The sequence below is a fragment of the Strix uralensis genome, chromosome 7 (assembly GCF_047716275.1).
Source record: "Strix uralensis isolate ZFMK-TIS-50842 chromosome 7, bStrUra1, whole genome shotgun sequence".
In the NCBI taxonomy this organism is placed as follows: domain Eukaryota; kingdom Metazoa; phylum Chordata; class Aves; order Strigiformes; family Strigidae; genus Strix; species Strix uralensis.
Window position 1 is genome coordinate 1,642,326 of NC_133978.1, and position 16,815 is coordinate 1,659,140.

At 44.3% G+C, this 16,815-nt stretch overlaps 1 protein-coding gene across 24 annotated transcripts in view; it reads left to right on the top strand.

Moving 5' to 3' along the window:
- The window catches only part of SGMS1 (sphingomyelin synthase 1), a 101,087-nt gene that overhangs the window by 38,605 nt on the left and 45,667 nt on the right, over nucleotides 1-16,815 (top strand). For 2 of the 24 annotated variants that reach the window (XM_074874143.1, XM_074874146.1), the window contains exons 1-2: nucleotides 13,022-13,161; nucleotides 14,014-14,077. The exons of 18 other annotated variants lie outside the window; for them this stretch is intronic. The gene's annotated coding sequence lies outside the window, so the exon portion shown is untranslated. Of the gene's footprint in view, nucleotides 1-535; nucleotides 2,345-13,021; nucleotides 13,162-14,013; nucleotides 14,078-16,815 lie in introns of those variants that run through there. 4 more of the 24 variants (XM_074874144.1, XM_074874141.1, XM_074874152.1 and 1 more) reach the window with 2 other exon arrangements.

The following is a 16,815-nucleotide window of genomic DNA, read 5'->3' on the forward strand; positions in this document are numbered from 1 at the left end:
CTAGCATGGCCAGCAGGGACAGGGAAGCGATCTTATCCCTGTACTAGGCACCGGTGAGGCTGCACCTCGATGACTGTGTTCAGTTTTGGGCCCCTCACTCCAAAAAGGCCATTGAATGACTCGAGCGTGTCCAGAGAAGGGCAACGAAGCTGGTGCAGGGTCTGGAGCACAGGTCTGATGGGGAGCGGCTGAGGGAACTGGGGTTGTTTAGTGTGGAGAAGAGGAGGCTGAGGGGAGACCTCATCACCCTCTACAACTCCCTGAAAGGAGGGTGCAGAGAGCTGGGGATGAGCCTCTTTAACCAAGTAATAAGCGATAGGACAAGAGGTAATGGCCTCAAGTTGTGCCAGGGAAGATTTAGACGGGCTATTAGGAAGTATTTCTTTGCAGAAGGGGTTGTTGGGCGTTGGAATGGGCTGCCCAGGGCAGGGGGGGAGTCCCCATCCCTGGAGGTGTTTAAGAGTCGGGTCGACTTAGCGCTGAGGGATCTGGTGTAGTTGGGAACTGTCAATGTTGGGTTGATGGTTGGACTGGATGATCTTCAAGGTCTTTTCCAACCTAGTCAATTCTGTGATTCTGTGAATGTTACACAAACCGTGAGCAGGGGATGACTATACCCAGGCCCTCCTCATTCAGAAAAATAGCGTCAAATAAAACAAGGAAGCAACAAGCTTTTATAACAAGGGAAAGTTTTTCTTTTGGTGGTGCACAGTTACGCTGTGGTATTCCCTGCTGCAGGATGTTGCTGAAAGGTTAGAGTCAGATAAACGTAGCCATGGCTGTTAAAGACAGTATCTCCTGGCTCGGGAATGCTTATTAAAGCAATGTTTTGAAGAAGGTAACACCATCTGTGTTAAACTGGCTGCAGAAATGTGAAACTTCATTTCGTAAGTAGGTAATAAATAATACCTAGGTGTTTTCAAATGCTGTGTCATATAGATGTGTGCTAACACAGGGGCTACAAGTTGGAGTAGCAGATTACATGTGGGATTTCTTGGCTTCTGTATTAGTCGGTATTTTTGGTAGCTAATGGGAAACAGGCGCATAGTAGCAAATGATTCAGGTGATAAAAAATTGGTGTTTAAGAGCAGATTATAGCAGCAGTTGTCTTGGATAATTTGCTGTGTTACTTTACCAAAGTTTTGCAATCTGGAGCTAATAGGAGAGTGCTAATAGCTGGTAGGTTGGAGTGGCAGCTTGCCAGCTGGTGCCTGGGGTAATGATCAGGTTACCGTGATGCATTGGAGACAGACAGGCTTCAGTATTTCCCTGCAAGCTCCCCTTTCAGCGTGACGTAATGTTTGGGTAGAGCTGAAACTCTGCGATCCCACCGTGGAAGTCACTGGGGCAGCTTGGAGGGTAAAGGTTTCTTACACTGGTCATCGCTTTTTACTATGGAGAGATGGTTTGCATGGCTGGTGTATGAAAGGACCAAATTTCCCTGGAGATTTTGGTGCTTGGCAGCGTTGTGGGTGTTAGGCGGCTTTGGGAGGTGGGGGAGGATGGAGGTGGAATAATGTCCTTTGAATCAGAGCTGTTTTGACATGCTAGAAAGGAATTGGCAGCTGTAAAAGGGGGAAAAAAAAAAAAAAAGGGAAAATCAAACATTGAACCACTCTACGGTTTTGTGTAGAGAAGAAAGACTCTGAGCAGGCGATGTTTAAAAATTTATACTGGACTGAGTGAGGTAAAAATCAAAGTATAGTTAAGCATGTGGTGCGCAGCACACGGCAGCTTTGCAGCAGCGCGCTGCTAAACAGCGATGTCTTGAAAATTAAAAGAGAGTCTTGGTTCAGTGGGCTCCGTCCCAAGGCGGGGATTTGGTGACCTGAGTGATAACTTTGAGAGGAAATTCAAAGTGATTTATCCCTCTTCTCATCTCTCTTGAACTCTGACTGCCCGTGTCTATTGCTGTGAAGTGGCTGCTTCTGTATTTATGAGCAAGGTGGAAACTACTGACCTGCTTTGCTTCATCTGAAAGGCAAGTGATAGTTCTTAGTGAAGATGGCAAGGACAGCATTTCTGAACGTGCTTGGAGTAAATTTACTGTAAGGAACCAAAAAGTGTAGATGATTACTGTTGGAAGGGAAAACGTATATTTATTGCACAGTAGCAATAGATTTATAGACAGGTAGTTTGGTTTATAGGTAAATATAGCTTGCCTGTATTTCTAGAGCTATAAGCAGTTAGCAAATTGGATTTAAAAGCCTAAACTTTGCTATAATCTAGAGACCTTTTTACATTTTTTTTTTTCCTATTCCATCTGCCGAGTTCTTCACTCACGGCTGAGATGTCACGTGGCACCAAGAGAGCCAAGAGAAGTGACGCATCTTGGTATCCCATGGTAACTCTCCCTTTCCTTCGTTTTTAGCTCATTTGCTTTGCTACCAGATAGAATAACCTGACTGTGGGATTAAATTTGCTTTGCTCACAAATAGGTGAAGGTTAGTTGCAGTCTTTTCAGTCTCTAAAATTATTTGCACATTCTAACCCAAACTGTCCTTTAAAAAAACCCCAAACAACACAACAAAACACAAGCAAACAACCCTGACTCCAAAACCAACACCCCCACCGAACCCAGAAGACTAGAGGCTCCCCACCCTAACTTCTCAACATGCAGGAAGCATCGGTTGGGGCTTTCACTCTTTGTTTGCCATTGAGAATATTGAAAGTTCATCTGAGAAGTTTTTGCAAACCACAAGTAGATATCCTGCAAGCATCTGCTGGGCTCAGAGGTAAAACTCTCACTAAATTTGCAATTCAGGTCTTACAGTTCACACAGACTTTGCTGCTGGAAACTTGTCAGGTGATGCTTTCTTTTTTTCTTCCTTTCTTTTTTTTTCTCTGTCCCCCCACCAGTTGTGTTTTAACCTCTGATTCTTATATACAGTTACTGGCTGCATCTTAATTAGAAATATCTGACATATCTCCCAAGAAAAGCTCTTGGGTTTGCATTCAGATATGCTGATATTCTTTGGAATTCTGATTATTTTTTAAAAATGTGTCACATAAATCCATTTTCTCTTCTATGCCTAAATATCCACTGCTGACTTCATTGTGTTAAAACAGCAGTGGTATGATTTGGTCAGCCTGAAACTCAAGGCTGCAAATACAGTAGCTCCTCACCTAATTTAAACAGTGGGTGTAGTCTTTGTAGTCATACATGAGACACCTTGAACCTCTTCTTGTGCGCCGTTTCCAAACTCTTCTGGGCCCTGTTTGTAAGTGCCTTCAAGCACAGCTAGTACAAATCCTGCTAAAGGAATATGTCTGGCTAAACTTTGCTCTGCCAATTTGATTTTTTGCTTTGGGGGAGGGAACAGCTTTCAGAGACTGGGTTTATTCTTGGAGGTGGGGGGAGGCACAGGGGAAGGGTGGTTTTGCTCCCATGTAGTTCACATGTGCTGGAGGAGACTGGTGAAGTTTTGCAGTGTGGCAGGATTTGCATTTGCTGTTGCCACAGCTACGAGTGAGTTTATGGCATTTCAGTTCCCTTAGCAGAGGGACGGAGCCAGGAGTTTTCAGAGTTAAGGTACCAGTGCACCGAGATGACTCATTTTGGTGTGTCCAACTGATTTTTGACTCAATTTTTGAAGGAGAGAGGATGGTGACCATGGTGTTTCTGTGCGGGGAGGCATAGAGATATAGTCTTGAGGAATTTTTGGTTTCCTGGATTTGGGGCAGTTAATCTGCATGGTGTTTGATCTTAACAGGCTGCTAAGCTGTCATCTGATATACAACGTATGTAGAGGCACTTGGATATTTGGAAGGTATTGCAAGACTTCTCTACTATGCACAGGCACTGTCTTCTCTAGCTGTGCCAAAGCAGGGGATGTATCTCTGTTTGCTCCGAGCAGGTATTTAGTACAAAGCACTGCTCTTACTGTAATGGGACTGAGTTGCTTTCTGTTTGATTTTTAGTTACGTGCAGTCTGTCCTGCTAATGTGAGCTGTGGGTTTACATCAGGAGTGCTGCATGGTTAAATCCAAACAATAGGCTGCTTGTGGCAACTGAAAGCGGTGGGGAAAAAAATCCCTCTTCTGTAATTGCAGGAAAAAAGGAAGCCTGTTTGCAGTAGGAATCAGCAAGAGTTTATTAAGTCATACTTTAGTTTTTTTCCCCTGCATTTTCTGCATAGATTATGATGACTTAAACATAAATTGCATAGGCAGAAAAAAATCACTTGATCTGTCTTTTAGTTACTGATTGCAGTATCTTTGACTTAGCAGTATAAAGAAATGCTGTACCTTTCTGAGGATGACAGTGTGTGTGAGAACTATTTTTTTATTTTGAGAGGGCATTTGTGCATGTCTGTGAGGATATCTTCTGAGCAAACTCCTGCATTTACAAAAGACTTCTAACAAAAAAGGTGAAATTAAGGATTCATTCAGTAGAACCTGCTGGTGGTAGATTTTTAGCCCAGTCACTACCAAAAAATAGTCTATATGCCTTTTGGTGCATTTTTTTATTCTCTTCTTTGGATAACAGTGTTGACCTTGCAAATGCTAGTTGAAAGCAGAGAGAGTTCAGGAGCCCTTCCCAGACTGGGCAGGCTTTTGTGGTGGTAGGGGAGAAGGAATCATTTTAAAGAAAAGATTCTGATCTGGCAGGGTGCTGAAGAAATAAAGACCAGTGTAATAGAAGTATGATGTGGCAAGCTGCCATAATGCAAATCCTAAGTGTATGCAGCCAGTGACTCTGTTGGAAACAAAAACAAGTGTCAAAAAAAAGGTGAGGAGTTTAAAGTCCACAACTAAAGGTTATTAAATAATAGCAAGTTTGCCTTTGAGAACAGAAAATCGTACCTATGTTCAGAGGCAGGTGGGTTAACATCCTTTGAAGATGGGAATATTTGTGTGGACAAGGGTTCAATGTCAAGGATGGCTACCCTGTAACCAGATGTTTGCCGTTTTAATAATTTTGACTAAGCATGGAATATTTAATAGGTAGATAATTGGATTATACCTTCATCTAGGTAAGATTAAAAACTATCAGCTACTTTGCAAGTCAAGCTGCTGCTTTTTCCCCGGAAGCCTGACTTGTCTCTGCCTGTCACCTCCAGTATTTCCTGCTGCTCATGCTTACCAGCTGCCTGTGATTGCTTTTACCTGGTAAACTGCTCTTAATCTGTCTTGAAATGGTTAACAATAAGCTATTTCGGCTGTGTTATCCTATGCAAAGTACTGCTATGCCACTGTTAAAAAGTGTTAGACCTGTTGTAAAGAAACGAGGTGTTCATCTGAGTAAACTGGAGATTGCAGTGATAGAAAAGTTGGAGTTGGGGAGAGGAGGACTGGGATATGTGGCAAACTCGATTAATGCAGGGATCTTAAATTTAAGTGAGGAACTGAATCTGAAATGTGAGCGGGTGGCGCTTCTTTTTTCCCAACAAATAGCTGTAACTTGTAATGTAGGTAACTTTTAACTGGCATTGTGGCTAATGACCTAGGTTCATTTAAAGATTTTATTATTGCACTTCATTGGTACTACTGAGGTTTTGAATTACTATGTGAGAAAGTGCTTTTGTATTGATGATGTACTTAAGTTTTTGCTGTGTTGTGAAGGTCTTTGTCTGCCGTAGCTTTTCATTTTTGGAGCTGTGGGTAAGTAGGTTTATGGTTTAAAAAAAAAAAAAGGGGGGGGGGAACCCTCCAAACAAACCAAGCTTTGTCCTCAGTAGCCAAACTACAGCTCTGACACAGAGGGAAGACAAGGTCTTATGCCAGCACAGATAAGAAATGAGCTCTGTAGGTGGTGAGCTCAGCCTGTGCTAACATCCTCTTTCCAGGGAGAATTGCCATGGTCTCTTCCCTTGTTTAGGAAATACTGTGTCAGAGGGAAACCCCCAGAGCAGAGGGAACAGCTCTGTCAGCCCCAGCATTAGCATCTCGTGAGATGGTTTCCTGTGGTAGTGCCACTGTGGGTGCTGGGAGCAGCTGTGAAATTGGGAATATGTGTGGTACCTTTGGATTTTGAGATGACCCATGTCACAGGTACTGCTGTATACTGATGTCTGGTCCTGTCGATCTGCCTCTGACTATGTCTGTGTTGCCACTGTGATTGAGGCTAGCTACAAAATGGCTGTGTAGAGCTCCCATAAGGATCTGTAGGCTCTTGTACCTCTTACACTGTCCCTGTGCCCTGTTAAAGGCCTTGGAGGTGTCCAGGGAAGAGACAGTGCAGGGCGCCTGGATTAGAAAGGCAGAGGGCTGCTGGTCACCTTTTGGAGAGTGAGATGAGGAGAGGGCTTCTTTGCACCCAGAGTGGCAGGGATGATTTCCCCAGAGAACAGTCCTTTTTCTGAGCCCCCTTTTTCTGGTCAAGGGGAAAAGCATCATCTCCTGTTGCTTTGCCTTCCTGCGCACCCCGCAGTCTTGCAATAGGGGAATTTAGCTTTTATTTTACAACGAAATGCCTGTTCATGTAGCAAGTAGAACAAAACAAGTAGCAGCCAGTATAACAGGCAACATATCTGGCTCAAATTGAAGAGTTTTGACTTCAGGAAGTATAGAAAGATGCACCATTCATCTTAGGGAACTCCCATCAGTTTGTGGTGACCTTGTAGGGTGAAGAGGGAAACTAAATTAAGGATGTATTACTTGGACTGATGATAATTTGGAAGAGAAGACTGTAGGCTGTAGTATAGCCAAGAGTGCCAGAGTTGTGAGACCCAGGAATGCTGCTTTTCACTGCTTTTTTTTGGACATGGTTGGCCAAGGAATAAAGGTAAATGCTGACATGGTCAGAATTACTGGTGAAAGCCTTTTGGCAACAGCACAGTACTATCTGCAAGTGAAGTTTATCCTTGCAGGCAGTTGCTTGTGCCAGGGACTGGCCAATTTTGGTTTGGTTTGTGGTGTTTGGTTTGGTTTGTTTTTTCCCTGTTGGCCTCATAACTATCCAAAACACACCCCTGGGGTGTCTGGGTTGCACCTAAGGATTTCCCTTTATGGGAAGGAAAATAAAGAAGAACACGTCTGCTGTCCAGTAGATCTGCATCTGTACTTCTACCTGGAGATCTTAGACTAGTTCTAGTCCATGGTATGACTTCACGTACCACCATGGTGAGCATCTGTAGATAATACCAGCTGCACAAAGAGCCTGTCCTGAAGCTGCTGTTGTGAACATTGGGCAGTCTGGTCTGCATAGTTGGAGGGCTTGAGCAGTTGCCTTTGTTAAGGTTTTTATGGTCTGTTCTGGTAGAAGTGGAAGGGAGTGGACATGGGCAGGAAAATTAGTGTTGAAGCATGATAATGTATCCGGTTTTGATGCATGAAGATGTGATTAGGGGTTGAGGAGGAGTGTTTTGAACATTGCTGGGCAGTTTGGATGGATGAAACAGCTCTGCAGGGGCTGATGGACCTCATATGAGCCCAGAGAAAAGCTTATGCAGAGTGTATTCGTGTGGAGTACTCCTCTGTATTCCTAGAGTCCCACACCCTTCGACGTGGAAAGGTGAAGAAATAGAGGTTTCTACTCCTTGCTATGGATTATAGCACTGGTGAAGTATTTGTATTGGAAACTGTTATTTCCCATGGGAATCCATGTCTCCTTCCTTTCTAAGAAGCTTGATTTTCTGCACAGTCTGGTCCAACATTGCGGTGTAATTTAATGCTTCCAGTACAAGAACTTAAACAGTGATTTTAAAATAAATAAAAATAAAATCCCTGAACCTCAGAATTACTTTTGAAATAGCACAGACAGGAGACAATCCCTGCGTGGATTATTTGCTCTCTTAGGTTTTGGTCTTTTTTTTTTTTATTGGCCATAAAAATGTCCAGATGTTAAAATTAGACTGGCAACTGCTAATAAACGTTTACCAGTGAATTTTCTGCAGTCAGCTTTTGTTTAGCACTGAAAGCCCTGGGAAGCTGTGGTCCACTTCTGGATGCTGGAAACAAACTGAGTAAGCACAGCTCCTCAGCATGGCACTGGGGAGTGCAGCAGGTCTTGTTTAGGTTTTTGCTCTTTTTTTACCATTTTCTTTTAGAAATGCATGATGGCTGTGGAAACTTGAATTTTCCTTTAGTCAGTGGTGTAGCAAATACGTTCTTCTGCTGTATTAACAAATAGTCATGCGCTCAACAGCAAGAGCAACTAAGCAGTGCAGTGAATTATGGTGAATGTCTTGATATTGCAAGCAATTCGTAAATAATGTAGGTTTTTTCTGCTGAAATCTTCTGAAGTTTGTAACGTCATTGATCACAGAGAGTCCTGTAGCCTTTCTTACCCAGGAGAAAAAACTACCGTGTCCGTCTTAGTCATGCTGTCCTGTTGCACAGTGTATTTAAGGAAGTAACACAGTTATTTTTGTCACTAGATGAATGATCCAAAACTATAGTGAGGTTCCTGTTGGGTGAGTCTATAGTGAAAAGGCTGTCTGTGTTGTGTTGATTTTATGTTGTTCATCATTCACGCACTCCGTGTTGGTATAAGGATGTTCTCTGGACATGACTTTATGTTTTTCTGATCCAGGACCACTCAGAAAATACAGGTTGTAGCTGCCTCAGCTGCAGCCTGGGTATTGCGTATCTGCTGCCTTGGGGCAGGATGGAGCCCTGGCTCCCTCTTGACTGCTGTTCTGTTTCTATATATACCTCTGTGTGTGTGTGCCTATGTTTTTTGGTTTTGGTTTCCAGTACCCATGATACCCCTGAAACTTCAGCAAAATGTTCACGATGCTGCAGTCGGCAACAGCACAGGCTGCTTTGATGGGCGGATCTCACAAACCGGTAATGTGCTGGACGTCCCAGCATCCCGGTTTGTTTGGCAGAGCAGCTGCTGTGTCTGAATGCCAGATACAGTCAGCTGGTGTCTCACAACTTGAATGTGACTCTTGTAGAGCAGCCACTCTGTTACTGTGGAAGGTAACTGGCTTTGCAAGCAGGTTAGCATATACAAAATCTTTCTAGCTGGACCCGACTGCTTTAATCAGTAAATAGCCCTGAAACCTACTGCATGGTGCTCCTTAGAAATAGTCTGAGCAGCTCTTTACCTAAAGAGAGTGCCAGGAGTATCAAAGAGATGAAACGCAAATGTAGAGAGTCTCGGTGTTACTAGCCTGCAGGCAAAAAAACAGGCTTCTGTTGATTAAAGCAGCTTATGGCAGTATTCCATACCAGTATCAGTCCCTCGCTGAGGCTTCTCCCCATTGCTTACAGCCTAAATTCAATCGCTTCCTACGGGTGGTGGCCACTAATGGCAAGATTAAGCAGTGACTGGGAGTAAACGAGAGCAGTTTGATTATGGAGGACAACGTATCCTCACTCCTTTGCAGGGAAGATGGAGTTTGGGGGTGCTGCCACTCCAGCTCCTCTCAGGAGAATGAAAATCTCTGATTTAACGAAATGCCAGTGCTGAGGCACATTACAAAAACAGAGTTGCTAATGCTTTTATGGCAGTGAGAAGATGTGTTAGGCTGTAATTAGCAGCCTCTCTTTCCCCTTGCAAGTCCAGAGAGAGTTCTGTAGTTATTTCTGTATTTAGTTGGTTCTGCTTTATCAGTTTTAATTCAGTATGAAACAGTAGCTCATATTGCCCAAGAGAGAAGTACCATTTCTTGTGTACTAAGAGCGCTGCAAGTGTAAAGAAACTAACTCCTTAGCCTCCCTAGGATGAGTTGCTTTGATACTTAGAGATGTTGGTCTAATTTTCATGTTCACAGCTGCGGGATTTTTTTAAGACAAACTGTAGGTGAGCTGAGAATCTGAGTCCCTATTAAGACCAGGAGATCAGTGCAGTGAATTTATATTGTTTCAGGGCTGTCTCTTTGTGCATCTGTTGCATTATACTAAAATCTAGCTTGGCAGCTACAAAGGGAATAGTCCATAAAAACCTTCCCTAGCTCCAGTATGAAACATGCTATTGCTTAGGGTGATAGACCCTACCAGAAAATGTACCTTTGAGCTAGCCCAACTTGGAGCAGGGGCTGGACTAGCTGACCCCCAGAAGTCCCTTGCAACCTGGGGTACTCTATGGGTCTCAGCGCTGGACTTGATGACACCAGGCTAGCGTTGAAAAATACCGCTGGCAAGAAGGCAGAATTGTAGATGGCCTTTAAATCCCTATGAACAAACACATGCAGCGAGTCAGTTTAAAAATTGTGGTGTTGTCTGTTTTTGCTGGGTGAAGAGACCGCAAGTGCTCTGGCCACAAATGTGACAGCTCTCGTGGTAGGTCTCAGCTGTGCTCTCCTCCTTCCTGCTCAGCCCCCAGCGTGCTCACTCTATTTGCAAAGAGAGGAAAAGGAGGAGGAGGTGTGCTAAACTGAGAACCAGTCAAGACAAATGCGCTAACAGTTGGATAGAAACATGTTTTATCTTGAGCTTTTGTACAAAAACCTGAATTCCATACAGAGACTTCCCTGTTCCTGAACTTCTTTTTAGCATGAAATCTTAGTAGATAGGATCAGTTTTATACTTCTGTCCATTACTGATGACCCCCACTGGCCTTTATTTGCCAGACCACCTCAAGCTGTGGGAACAGGGAATGTTGGAGATTTAAAGAAATTACAACTTTAATGTATCTCTTGGCCTTAAAATCAAAGTCTTTAGGACTCCTGTTCTCTTACACCAGCACGAAGTAGATATCTGCCAAGTCAATGAAGATTTTTAACGAGTAAACCTAGAGAGTATTCGTATATCACTCTTCTTGCTTTGTTATAAAAGAGGAGAATCATCCTCTGCTTTTTAGAGGTGATACAGAGCATTGTGGAGCTGAGGGTTTTTGAAAGCATTCATCAAAAAGGGGATGTGGGGGGGGGGGGAAAATAAAGGCAAAACTTGAGGGAGATGGAGACTGTAAGAGAGCTTTAACGAATCTGATGATACCGGGCAGTCTGATGAAACACCTCCTGACTGGTCTGTTAATGTTCCCAGTCTCTGACCCCTGTGTCGCATTGAGAAAGCAGAATTTGAGCCAAATCATAGCAAAGGTGAGCTAGCTAGTACTGGAAACTGAATCTCAACCTCAAGAGTGAGATACGGCGCATGTTAGTTGTCTCCTGCTGAACTGGTGTGTGATCTGTCAGCACTGTGACATTGTGAGTTTCTGCCGTGGTGGTACCTTGGAACTGAGATGCTTCTGAATACTCGTGTTTATCATAAATGATATCTTGGATGTGCAAATGATCACAGAATCACAGAGTGGTTGAGGTTGGTGGGGACCTCTGGAGGTCATCTTGTCCAACTCACCCTCATCAAGCAGGGTCACCTAGTGCCGAGGACCATGTGCAGTTGGGTTTTGAATATCTCCAAGGATGGAAGCTCCAAAACCTCTCTGGGCAACCTGATGCAGTGTTCAACCACCCTCACAGTAAAACAGGTTTTTTTCTTATGGGCCTACGTGTTTCAGTTTATGCCCTCTTGTCCTGCCACTGGGCATCACTGAGAGGAGCCTGGCTACTTCCTCTTTGCACCCGCCCTTCAGGCATTTGTATACTTTGATTAAAATCCCCCCATACCCTTCTCCCAGTTGAATAGTCCCAGCTCTCTCAGCCTTTTCTCACAGGAGAGATGCTCCAGTCCCTTAGTCATCTTAGCGGCCCTTTGCCAGACTCTCTCCATGTGTCTCTGGCACTGAGGAGCACAGAACTGGACCCAGCACTTCAGGTGTGATCTCACCAGTGCTGAGCAGAGGGAAAGGATCACCTCCCTTGACCTACTGGCAACACTCCTAATGCAGCCCAGGGTGCTGGTGGCTGTCTTTGCTGTGAGGGTGCATTGCTGGCTCATGGTAGCTTGTTGTCATCCAGAACCACTGGTCTTTCTTTGCAAAGCTGCCTTCCAGGCCATCGCCCCCTAGCCCGTACTGGTGCTTAGGGTCATTCTTCCCCAGGTGAAGGACTTTGCCTTTCCTTTCTTTGAACACCCTGAGGTTCCTGTCTGCCCTTTGCTCCAGCCTGCATCAAAGTGGCAATGCGACTGTCTGGTGTACTGGCTGCTTCTCCCAGTTCTGTGTCATCAGCAGACTTGCTGAGGGTACACTCTGCGCATCATCCAGGTCATTAACAAAGAAGTTAAACAATACTGGCTCTCATGTCTAACCCTGGTTAGACCACGAGTGTCTGGCCTCCAACTGGACTTTGTGCTGCTGATCGCAACCCTCTGAGCCTGGCTGTTCAGCCAATTTTCAGTCCACCTCACTGCCCACTTGTCTAGTCCATACTTTGCCAGCTTGTCTGAGGATGTTAAAAGAGATGATGTTGAAAGTCTTGCTAAAGTCAAGACAGGCAACATCCTCTGCACTCCCCTCATTCACCAAGATGGTTGTTTCATCATAGGAGGATGTCAGACTGGTGAAATGTGATTTTTTTTTTTTTTTTCACCTTCATAAATCCATGCTGACTACTCCCAATCACCCTCTTGTCCTTCAAATGACTGGAAATGGTTTCCAGAATTAGCTGCTCTTTCCCAGGGATGAAGTGGCTGACTGACCTGTAGTTCCCCAGATCCATCTCCTTGCCCTTCTTGAAGACAGGAGTGACATTTGCTTTCCTCCTGTCATCAGGAACCTCTCCCAGTTTCCATGACTATTTAAAGGTAATCAAGTGTTGATTATCAAGCGCCTTGCAATGACATCAGCCAGCTCCCTCAGCACCCATGGGTCTGTTCCATCTGGTCTCATGGACTGGTGTGTGTCCAGTCTACTGTTCCCTAACCTAACCCTTCTATTAAAGGTAAGCCTTTCTTGCTTTGGACTTCCCCTGTGGTCTCAGGGGCCTGCAACTCCTGGACATTGGTCTTACAGTTGGCTTTCACATCCCTTGCCAGATTCAACTCCAGATGGGCTTTGGCGCTCTCAACCCCATCCTTGCACGATCAGAGTTCCCAGATTCCTCCTGGGTCACCTGCCCCTGCTGCTGTATTTTGTTTGCACTTGGGTTTGATCTGGAGCTCCTTGTTCCTCAGTGTAGGCCTCTTGCCACCTCAGCTTGATTACCTGCAGGTTGGGATGGACCATTCTTGGAGGAGGTAATCCTTTAGAATCAACCAGCTCTTCTGGATCTCTCTTCTCTCCAAGGCTGTATCCCATGGGATTTTTCAGGCACATCCCTGAAGATGCCAAAGTCTGCTTTCCTGAAGTCTAAGGCTGTGATGCAGCTTTTTTCCCCAGCTGAGACTGCCCTGACCTTCACATCCCTGACCAGTTCTTGCTTGTTTGTAAGTATGAGGTTCAGCAGAGCAGCTCTCCTTGTTGGCTTCTTGGTCACCTGGGTTAGAAAAATGTCATTGTCATCAGTGTACTTTAGATAAACCTCCTTGATTGCTTCTGCCATGCTGTGCTGTCCCTCCAGCAGAAATCAAGGTGGTGAAAGTCTCCCATGAGCACATCTCCTGTCCTTCCTAAAGAGCCGATGCACATCCAGTTGTACAATTTATCCCACCACGTCTCTGTGATCACAGAGATTGCAGCCCTGCACGCGCAGGCAGACCTCCTGCCCCTTCCCTGCGCTGCGTGCAGTGGTGTAAGGGCGCTACAGAGAGGCACCCAAGGGTGCAGAGTTCCCAGAAATCGTGTGAGAGCTTTGCCCGTAACACCCACAGGCACTTCCATATCTGCGTATGCACCTTCAGATGTGTGAGTGAAGGTGGCTTTCCTGGAGTTTAGTTGGACATGCAGAAATGTATGTGAGCTGCCAGGATGGCAGTCTTTGCCGAGCAGAAATAGCATGTCTTCTGGCAAAAGCCAGGAATATGTGAGAAACTCCCTGTTATTGGATGGATGCAGTATTTAGTTTGGATCGTTCAACCTGGCTTTAGTGTCTAAGTCAACATTGTGCGTGTAGCTTTAGAAAAATAAAGACTTTATTTCTGTCTGATATTCTCCCCTACATCTTTCCTAATGTAACTGAATATCTACAGAAGGGCTGTATTTCTATCTCCTTCTCCTCTGGCGTGTGTCTATATATATACCCTGTGACGTTGCAGGAGTGTTTGCTTTGGAAGAAATCTTTCTATCTGAGCCAAACCGAAACCAAAGGTGCAAGATAAAGCGTTCCTTTCTTCTCTTAGTGAGAAGAGGGGCCTGAAGAGTGGTAGAAAATTGTCACCTGGGAAGGACAGGAAGCCTGTGAAGGTAAACGGCCTTTTTCTGTTTTACTAATCCAGTAACAAACACCCCCACAAAACTGTGAGCTTTTAATTATGGGATTGTGTTGGGGGGCGGAGGTATTGAACTCTGGGGTGGTATTTTAGAGAGGACCTGTGACACAAGCCGATGAAAAGCCCTTAGGTTTGAGAACAATGGTTTTTTAATAATCCAGCAAGACTGTCTCCTCAGGTGCTTGCATGCACAGCATCAGTGCTCAGGGATTGCTTGTTCCCCCTCACACCCATTTGGGGAGGTGCTGCAGCAAACTTAAAAATACAGCTATTTGCACAGGTGATGCAGAGAGGCTTTTCCTCCGTGCACACACACACCCACCCCCCACCTTGTTACTGCACTGTGGAAGTGATTTCATTACAGTAAAACTGAATTTCAACTTGTCTTTGACTTCCAAGCAATTCAGAGCTCTGGCTTCTCAAAAACTTCCCCATACTTTCCATTTCTATTGTGCTCAGTCTAAATCTAAAATAATGAATTTGGATGAAAATTGAATAAAGGTGTAGACTGAATAGTCTATATTGTTCTTGTAGGATAGTTTGCAAAATAAGGCGGTTTTTACTTTTGGTTGAAGTAGGGGTTCTCTGAGGTCTGAAGCTGCATTTGCTACTTTTTGCTACTTGTGAGCTGTAGAAGACACAAAGTAACACTTCAATCAAGGCTTGAGGTTTTCTAAACACACAGTGTGAAGCTGGCGTGTTTGAGCACTATATTTTTGCAGAAATGCCAATCACCAAGCAAATCGTAACAGTACTGCATAAATAAACAAGGCAAGAAAGCAAGTCCACCTCTCTAGAAAGCTCAAGTATTTACCTTTACCCTTTTGTACTCCCTGCTAGATATTTTAAACTCCTTACAGAATTGCATTTTGGTGAACTGTAATTGCAGGGGTAAAACCTCTGACAGTAATTTTAGGAAACAACAACGTTTAACAGTCAGTGGAAGGTCTGCAGAAATCTTGTTCTGGATTAGTCGTCTTTGGTGTGGATGGGGAAGAAACTAAGCTCTTCTTACTCTAGGAAATTGTACAGCGCAGCACAATAGTATCCCAAATAATGGCATCCTTGGGATGACGTCAAGATTCTGAGAGCACGGGAAAGATGTTGGTGTCCACAGTTTGATATACACACCTACCCCATCCAGCTTGCGCCAAATCAGCTCCAGTTGTTTCTGAGTTTCCACCTGGAATAACCAAGAGGCAGTGGGGAATCAGGCAGAATGATTACCCTCATCTATATTTTGATCATACAAGGACTTGCAGGATCAATACTGAGTTCAGAGTGGTGTGATGGTCTCCTCTGTGGGTTTGGAAAAGACATACAGAGTCTTTCTGTTGTGAGTGGTGTCAAGAGCAGAAATGCAAGTGTGAACATGGTAAATGCTAGCCAAAATATATTTGATGAATGCATGCCAGGGGAAAGGTATTTGGCCATGGCTTGTTTTAGCAATTGCTGCTCTGTGTGTGCTGCAGCATAATGTATTTACAGCATAAATACACTTCTAGGGTTTTTTAGCATTGAGAGAACTCCTAGTAGATTGTCTAGTAAGGCTATATACGTGAACATATCCTTGGTCATTAAAACTAACCATATCAATAGGAAGTGAGTTGAAATGAAATCTGCTGCTTACTTGGAAATCAAATCTGTGTGCGTTCATCCTTCTGAAATACATGACTCCTGAAGAGGTTTAGAAATCGATAGCGCACTGAGGCTCGTCTGATGTGGATGGATGCTGCGCTTAAGCAGAACTCAAAATGTGCTGGAAAACACAGGCTTCAGCTTCTGCCTGGGGTGCACAATGCCTTTTGTGGTCAAAGCTGCTGAGACTTGGCTTTGGTGGGAACAGGATGAAGTTCCTTCAGGTCCCTGTTCAAGTTAGTACTCGGCATTGTAGTCTAAGACACAAATTCAGGTGCTCTTAGGAACGTGTACATATAAGAAATGTAACGAGTTGAGATTTCAGTAAATACTGATTTTTTTGGGAGAATATCTGTGCTAGGAAACAGAGTTTTAATGGTCCTGGTGGAAGGACCAGGCTGCCATTTTTAAAGCCTGCATAGAACTGATGCTTTTACTTCCTATAGGAATAAGATGGGCTAGAGGAAGCGACTGCCCAGTCTGTGTGTTCCTCAGAAGGAAAATCCATAATGAATCAAAGGTCTCATCTTTAAACAAGCAGATGGAAGTAGTAGGTAGTGCTGATGTTTTGTAACCTTGATTTTGTACCTTGCCGTATTTTGCATCCTGTAATCGTACCATTTGGTTCTGCAGCACAAGTGAAGCTTCCTGGGCCTGGAGCCCAAAGCCTGTGCTAAGCAGCAAGCGTTTGGTCTTTGTTCCTTCTTGTTTCTCATATGCATCACAGCGGTCAGAGTTATAAAAACAAGGTCTAACAGGCCAGTGCCTGAACATGGTGACGGGGAACATTTTTATCACACTTTGGTAATTGGTAGAGATATAAGTAGAGTTACGTTTTGAGTTATACCAAACCCAGCCTGTGCCTGTGGTGGCATTGCTGTATGTTCCCCCTTTTCTTGGGAGGAGTGTAAGGAGGTGTATAAACGCACTTCCCCAATTAGCCCTCCAAGTGATTAATGGCTTAGGCTTCCTAAGTGTCATTACTGCTTTGAATTCATCTGGTCAACCTTTGAACCCAGGTAAGCTCGTGACACTCGCCGTGTGCTGCGGGTGGAAGTCGCAAGACGAGGATGT